Here is a 7,762-nt window from a genome sequence, read left to right as displayed (position 1 = left end):
TTGGTTTTAAACGAAAACATTCCACTGACATGTGTTTATTTGCATTTAAAGAAATCGTTAGTTATTACACCAGTAATGGAGGACCTGTGTTTACTTGCTTCCTTGATGCATCTAAAGCTTTTGACAGAGTTAATCACTTTAAATTGGTCAAAAAGCTCATCGACAGGAAGGTTCCTTTATATGTTGTACGAATATTGTACTATTGGTACAGAAATCAACTGTTTTCTGTAAAATGGAGCAATGTTATATCAGAGTGGTTTTCTGTTTCTAACGGTGTAAGACAAGGGGGAGTACTGTCTCCGTATCTTTTTAATGTCTATATTGATGATCTCATCATGAGCTCTGTAAATACAATGTTGTACTATGTGTGGTGTCAGTGCTAACACTTTAGGTTACGCTGGTGACATGACTTTACTCATTCCAAGAGTGAAGGGCTTACGCCATCTTGTCAGGATATGTGGAGTGTATGGCAAGGATTATGATATAATTTATAATACTAATAAGATTGTGTGCATGCTTTTCAATGGGAGGAGAACGAACATTCCAAGAATACCCTCAGTTAAACTTAATGGTAACAAATTGAACTTTGTTTCTGTGCACACCTATCTGGGACATGTAATATGTTGTGATGGGCGTGACAATGAGGATATCGCAAGACAGAGACGTGCTTTTTGTGTAAGAGCAAACATGTTACTCAGACCATTTTAAAGTATGTAGTCCGAATGTAAAGAAAGCATTATTTGTGATATATACTACCAATATTTACTGTTGCAATCTTTGGGTGAACTCTAAAGTGAAAATGATGACGACTTTAAAACTATGTATAACAACGTCTGGAGAAGACTTCTCGGTCTTCCTCCATTTGTAGTGCATCAGCTATGTTTACAACAAACTATGTCATGTCTCTAGGTGAAGTTATTAGGCGTAATATGTACAGTTTTAAGTGTAGGCTTGAAAAGTCATCAAATGTGTTACTTGCTGCGATCTTTTCATCAGATAGAGTATCAAATAGTATATTCTTTAAGCATTGGAGAAAGCAATTGTATCTTTTGTAATTTTTTTCTCCTCTAGTGTGTATTTTTTTTTCAAATTGTAAACTTTTGAGCAAAAAGCATATATCCCAGGGACTGAGAGAATTTTTCAGGTGCTTCCTTTTTCCTTATATGGACATTTCAGTCTTAAATAAAGAATAAATAATAAATAAATAAAACAAATACGTGTTTGATACTTCCTGTCAACGTACTTTGCTTGAAGTGGCAGGTAAAAAGTGAATCGTGTACAAAAAAATTGATTTTAAGATTTCATCGATAATGTTGATTCACTAAGCATGGTAGTCTATGGGAAAACGATGTACGCTTTTTTCCAATATAAAACCGGCAATATCTGTACATTTATAGACGTTTAACAATTGATATAATTGTACTTGATTAGCATAGCGTGGTTACAAATGCACATGTGTATAAAAAATTCAATTTTGGAATTTCTACAAAAATGTTGATTCATTGTATATAGTAGTCCTGGACAAAACTGTGAATATTTTTCCATCATAATACTATCAATATATGTGCATTTATAGACGTTGGATAATTGATGTAATTGTACTTGATTAGAATCGGATGGTTACAATTGCATATGCGTATAACAAATTTGATTTTGGAATTTCACCGAAGATGTTCATCCACTATACATGGGAGTCTATAACCAAACTGTGAATATTTTTCCCGATATAAAACTTACTATACTTGTACATATATAGACGTTGGATAATTGACATAACTGCACTTGTCATAGGGTGGTTCATATGTGTACAAGAAATTCAATTTGGGAATCCCGCCGAAGATGTTGATTCACCATACATTGGAGTGTATGAGGAAACAATGAATTTTTTTTACAATACTGAACTAAATCTTTGCTTTTATAAGTGTTTGACAGTTTACACATATGTGCTTGATTCAGATAGGGTGTTCGAAAGCTCATATGTGGACAACAAATATTACATTGGAATTTCACCTAAAATTATTATTTCACTTCTCATGGCAGTCTACATGTAAAATATTAAAAGGACGCTGTCGTTGGAACGCTGCTCAAAGACTGCCAGGGACCCATACGACCGATATAAACACTATATATGGGATACGTTGGCGATTGATGAATGTTAGAACATGTTTGTTAACAATAAATATCGTAAAATTTAGATTTTGCAGCTATGTTTACGTGATGTACATCTAGATAACATGCATAAATACTTTTGTAAACAAGAAAGTCGCAAGCGCGCAGTTCCGACGACAGCCACCCTTTAAGTATTTTCCCTGACAAAACATTCCATATTTGTAATATGTAAGCATATATATTAGTGTTGTTAAAATTGACTTTTAGGCTGTAATAAGTTTCTCGATTAACAATAACAGTTCTCTCTGTACAATTACAAGCCAAACTATAGATGAAGATAAGCATTACAGCTAATGTCCCTTTTGCGATTACATAGAAAAGGCTTGGAAACAGGATAGCTTCCATCACCTGTCAGGAAAACTTGACACAATAAATATATTTGTATAAAAGGGATATTAGCTGTACCTTTTGACCAATCAAATATGTTTTGTTCTGTGTATAGACTACGGTTTCTTGTTTCCTTCCCCAAAGCATGCTGGGATAACAAAATTCTGTGTTGTAAATACTCTGTATATGCAGGTGTAAAGACCGCAATCATTGCTATTGATGACAAATGAATTCTAGTCAGGACTTGAATTCAATTTTAAACTATAACAATACTGACTGTACACTCATGGTTGTGCTCGACTTTTCATCACGCTTCAGGGAGTAGAACAAAAAACTGCAGCGGATCCATATAACAAAACCACCCAAAAATTAGTCAAACTGTATAGCTTAAACTGACAACCAAACACACATTTCATATCAATCAGAAACAGTTTTGTTTCGAGTCCCCTTTAAGTCCCGAAATCCTTTCAAGTGCTCCAACATACCCTTGATATTTTCAAGTCTCCGCGTCAATTCTCCCGCCCCTCCATCCAGAGGTGTTTGTGAAGGCATCTTTAAATTCACATATTAACCCTCGAAAGTGTGGCAGGATTTTTAACCTTACTAAATGATGACACCCAATTAAGGAGTGGATACAGCAAATACAGGTAATGTTCTCTGCACACGAGCGATGTTTCATTCATCAGGCATTTATTTTGTTATTTGCTGGACTTTGAAATAGCATGGTTGCCCAGAGATGGGAACAGAGAGGCACCCCTTTGTGAATTATCGCAAAGGCTGAGTATTTAGGTAGAGTGGTGGACACACATGAGCGCCTACTCCTCATGGCAAAAGCTGTGTATGCTTTATTCTATATATGCTTAATTGTATTAGAAACTTATTGATAAACGTACATACAAAAAAAAGAAACACACAATGTTTTTTATTGACAAACATGGATAAAACTCCTTTATTGGTTCTGTATTTCATAAGGAATACGATGGTTTCAATCGGGTTCGAACTCACAACGTACATACATACATTAGTAATAAATAAACACGCATAAAGAAACAAACAAACAAGGAGCCTGAGCCCCCTATGCTGTCAATGTGTTGCTCTGCGGACTGTATAAAATTAGACACCATGAAAGCTGATGTTACAGTGTAATATTTATTTTTCAGATTTTCAGAAATATAATCATATGATTTAAAATGAACCATGCATTTGGGGTAGAAGAGGACTATCAGATGTTTCATAAGGACTAAGGCTGACTTTGGGGGAATGTTGACCCCTTTGACTTACTCGTAGGAAAGTAAATTTCGAGGCCGGCGTTTATAGATAGCCTGGTTGAATGTGTAGCATATCTCCGTGGTTTAGAGCTAGTTGAACGGTGTCTTTATTTCTTCACCTACAGGCATCGTGATCGTGTCTGCACGCTCCGGCCTGACTGCCTTGACATGCTACTCAATACCAAGAATGGAGTGACAGTAACAATAACTGTAAAAGCAATATTCAATAGTGAAAATACCTAGTTATTTGTGTGGTAGTTAGTTCTGTATATAGGGAAGCAGAAGTGGCGCGACGTTGAATCAGCCACATCACTTTACACTGATCTCTGTGAGGTAAACTACAAATCCCTTGCTGTCAATAATCAAAACGTTATACAACGTCTCAATATGACGAGTTGTTGCAAGACAACAATAGATGTTGCGAGCAGATTATGCACTTGATATATAGCGTCATTCCCTGTATCAATCTCTATTTTGTTTGTCAACTTGTCATCATCCTTTTTATTGCTTTCAAGTTTCGACATGCTGCAAAAACATTTATTTTTTCTAACGTAAATAGAAAACAAAACTTCGAGCATTATTCTTTTGGGCATAAATAGTCTGGCGGCAGATACTTACACGTCACTGAGAGGGCCGAAGGTTAAAGATCCGAATATACCTGCAAGAGCATATGTTGACTTGGGCAATTGTTGCAACCAAACTCTGTCACACACTAAGTTAAACTGTGAAAGATCCAAAACATGCACACACAAAAGTTAACAGTGTAATGCTGCAGTTGTGTTCTTCGTATTTTAACAGTATTGATACAGTTCATTAATAAAATCTTTGACATGCTCCGAAAAGAGAAATATTCAACATAAATTGCAAGAAGCCTTGGTAAGAACATTGTTACTCTCCCGAATGTGAAAGTTTTGATGCCCGAGAAACAACTAAATTCCACGAAATAGTTACTACGTCCTTTTTATTAATTTGCAGCTTGGCGTTTCGAGGTCCTCTTAGAGGCACCATCAATATAATTTATTGTATTGATAATTGAGGTTTAGTGTCCTTTATCTTAGCGTTGCATTACATAAAACTGGGAGGCAAACTCATTTATGGGGAATTTCCATTAAAAAAGCACTTCCTCTGGGTACCTATTTAGGGGTCCGTCGTTATTTACGGCAGAAAGATTTCGAAGTAATTTCATTAAAACTCAGAAATTTCATGAAACCCGTAAGCCATTCACGATTAGTTTGAAAAACTTCCTTCTCATACATGGACATTTTGAATGACGCTCCAACTTACAGAAGTTGAATATCAGTGTATATGTATTTGTAAAATTTACAAAACAAAAATTGTTTTGTGGAGTGACCGTGTCTGAATACTATTAACATATGGGAAAGTATATCAACTTACCTCCATGACCAAGGTGTTGGAAACTGACGATTTATCGAAAACCCATCCGTGATCACATGGCTGAACACCCATCGCCGCGAAGCTCGACCTATTAGACGCTGTACCATTGGCAAGATAACTATCAAATATCATTGATTCATTCACGTTGTACATGTCGCAGGAATCCCAGGTGGTCTGGTTTTCATTATGCGTTCTTGGAATAGTTGCACGTTTTAAAGGCGAGTCAAGTTCATAGGTTTGGTTTGAGTACACCCTACAGTAATGGTCGCTGGGCATGGTAAAGAAAACATTGACCAGACCAAACAACGATTGAAGAACGAAAGAATAACTCGATAAGACCAGTATGAGTTTCTGGTACCTCCCAGTATCGCCTATTGTATGTAGTATATCCTCTACAGACATCCTGAAACCACATCAATACGATCTTGACTTTACAAGCTACACTCTGTCTCTTGATTGCGATAGCCTCCTCCTTTGGAGAAATGTTGTGGCTTAGGCTCAACAACTATCCGTGTATGCAAAACGTTACTTATTTACATATATATGCATATCAATACCGTAGGCCGAAATTTATTCTAGACCATATATATGTATGGTAATAATAGACATGATATTTTCGCAACCCAGGTCAGTCTGACCGGTTCAATAATGTAGCATTCGGATGTCTACGACTCAAATATTGGGAGGTGACAAAAAGAGAAAAAACGTTATGTGAGAGGACGATATGGTTTGAGGAAACTCGTAATATCAATATGTTGACGTGTTGTTTATTATTGCACATAAAAAAACTCGTTACAAGGCATCAGTACACCATCGAGAAAGTTCATAATTTTCGGCGTAAGCAAACAATTGTGCCGCAGTGTAGGGAAATATTTAGGAGTGATCGGCGCTAATTTGCACGAACGTCACAATACGAATAATAATATATTACTTTCCACGCACGAACTTTGAATTTTGAAAATAAACATGGTGACTATAAATAGGATATCGGCTCTGCACTGACTTGCCTGCATTCATCGTGAAAGATCAATTGATTTCATTTCGCTATTATATGAGTAATATACTATTTTTATCGTTTTGCGATGAACATAGACAAGTCGGATTTTCAGTGTTAGAATCTTTTAAAACAGGAAGTAGTTGAGGCAAAGTTGGCATACACTTTCCGATTCATATCTCAAGTATGCTGAATCATAATATGCAGTTTGCCAAACTAAATTCACACATATGACCTTTTGACCTTTCGATCTTTTGTATGCTAAAACCAATAGCTGTTTCATTTCAGCTATTTAAACTGTGAACACTCGGCACAATAATTGATTTTAATATAACAGCACATGATTCATCAAAACATCCTATCGTGAAACGGACCAAGACCTTGACTCTGAACGTCAAACCGATGACCTTGACCTTCAGAATGAGTTACCTTGCAGAGTTTGGAACTTTGATGTTACTATTCCTGAATATGCAAGGAGTACTGATATAGTAGGGTTGGGTTTTTACACGAATATCAACAATACATCATCGTCTTATAAAAGTAACGTTAGTTGATTTAAAGGTATACAGTCACCTGTAATATAAATATGCCCATATATGGTCAAAGGGGCAATCCTTGGTATTCAAAATGCCCATGTGAGGGCGCTGTTTTTAAAAAGCGGCCACCCGCTTAAAATCTGTGATTGGTTAGATTTTCTTTTGCCATGGTAACTGTGGCAAAATTGGAACAGGTGACAGTATACCTTCAATGGCTGCAGTGTAAATATGTAGAAGAGAGAGTAGAACAGGAATGACGTAGGGAAGCATCCTTTCTTATGGAGATTCGGTTGATAGACTTCAAGCTGTCGATGAAATCAACAAATTTACTACCCTACATCCGTCAAATGTGATTCTTTTCATGGAAACCACTTTACAGGAGAATAGGGCTATTTGCAGTGTATCATTAATTCACAACATTTGATATATGTAAAAAATTCGATTAAATTTTTGTAATTATGCATGGAAGAACAATGAAAATGTACATCTATAACAGCCATGCGTCTAACACTGACATAAATTAAATTAATGTAAGGCAAAATAAGTAGATATGACAATACACTGAGGTAAAAACTTAAGACAAGCATCCAGAGAAATCCAGTCGTAAAGTACTGTAACGAAGAACTTCAAATCTGACTTTATTATGAGGTAGACTATCTATAAAACACTCTCTCCAGCTATCGAAATCATCATCATCATCATCATTTCATTTATTGCCATATTATTATGCATCAAATACTTTTCAATTCTACCACTTTTGTCACGGCCTGGTGGCACAAGACCACTAATTAATTTCCCTTAGGTCACCCGAGTAGAGTTGAGTTCAATTTTCGTAATTTAAAACATTCAGTGGCAAGAATCCTCTTAATAGGTGTTAGATCAATACCAACTTGACTTGACTTGACTTGTGATTAATTTTGTGCGCGTGTGTGATGGGGGAGGGGGGGGGAGAGTCCAAGGAAATTTTGCGTTAGGAATGGAAAAAGGGCCCTCAGTAGTGTTTTTTTCCCCAAAATTCAGAATCACTGCTATGATTTCCATGGACCTTGACATCATTATACCACAGAATGCTA

This window comes from Ptychodera flava, chromosome 17 (assembly GCF_041260155.1).
Source record: "Ptychodera flava strain L36383 chromosome 17, AS_Pfla_20210202, whole genome shotgun sequence".
NCBI lineage: Eukaryota > Metazoa > Hemichordata > Enteropneusta > Ptychoderidae > Ptychodera > Ptychodera flava.
This window is presented reverse-complemented; position numbering follows the sequence as displayed.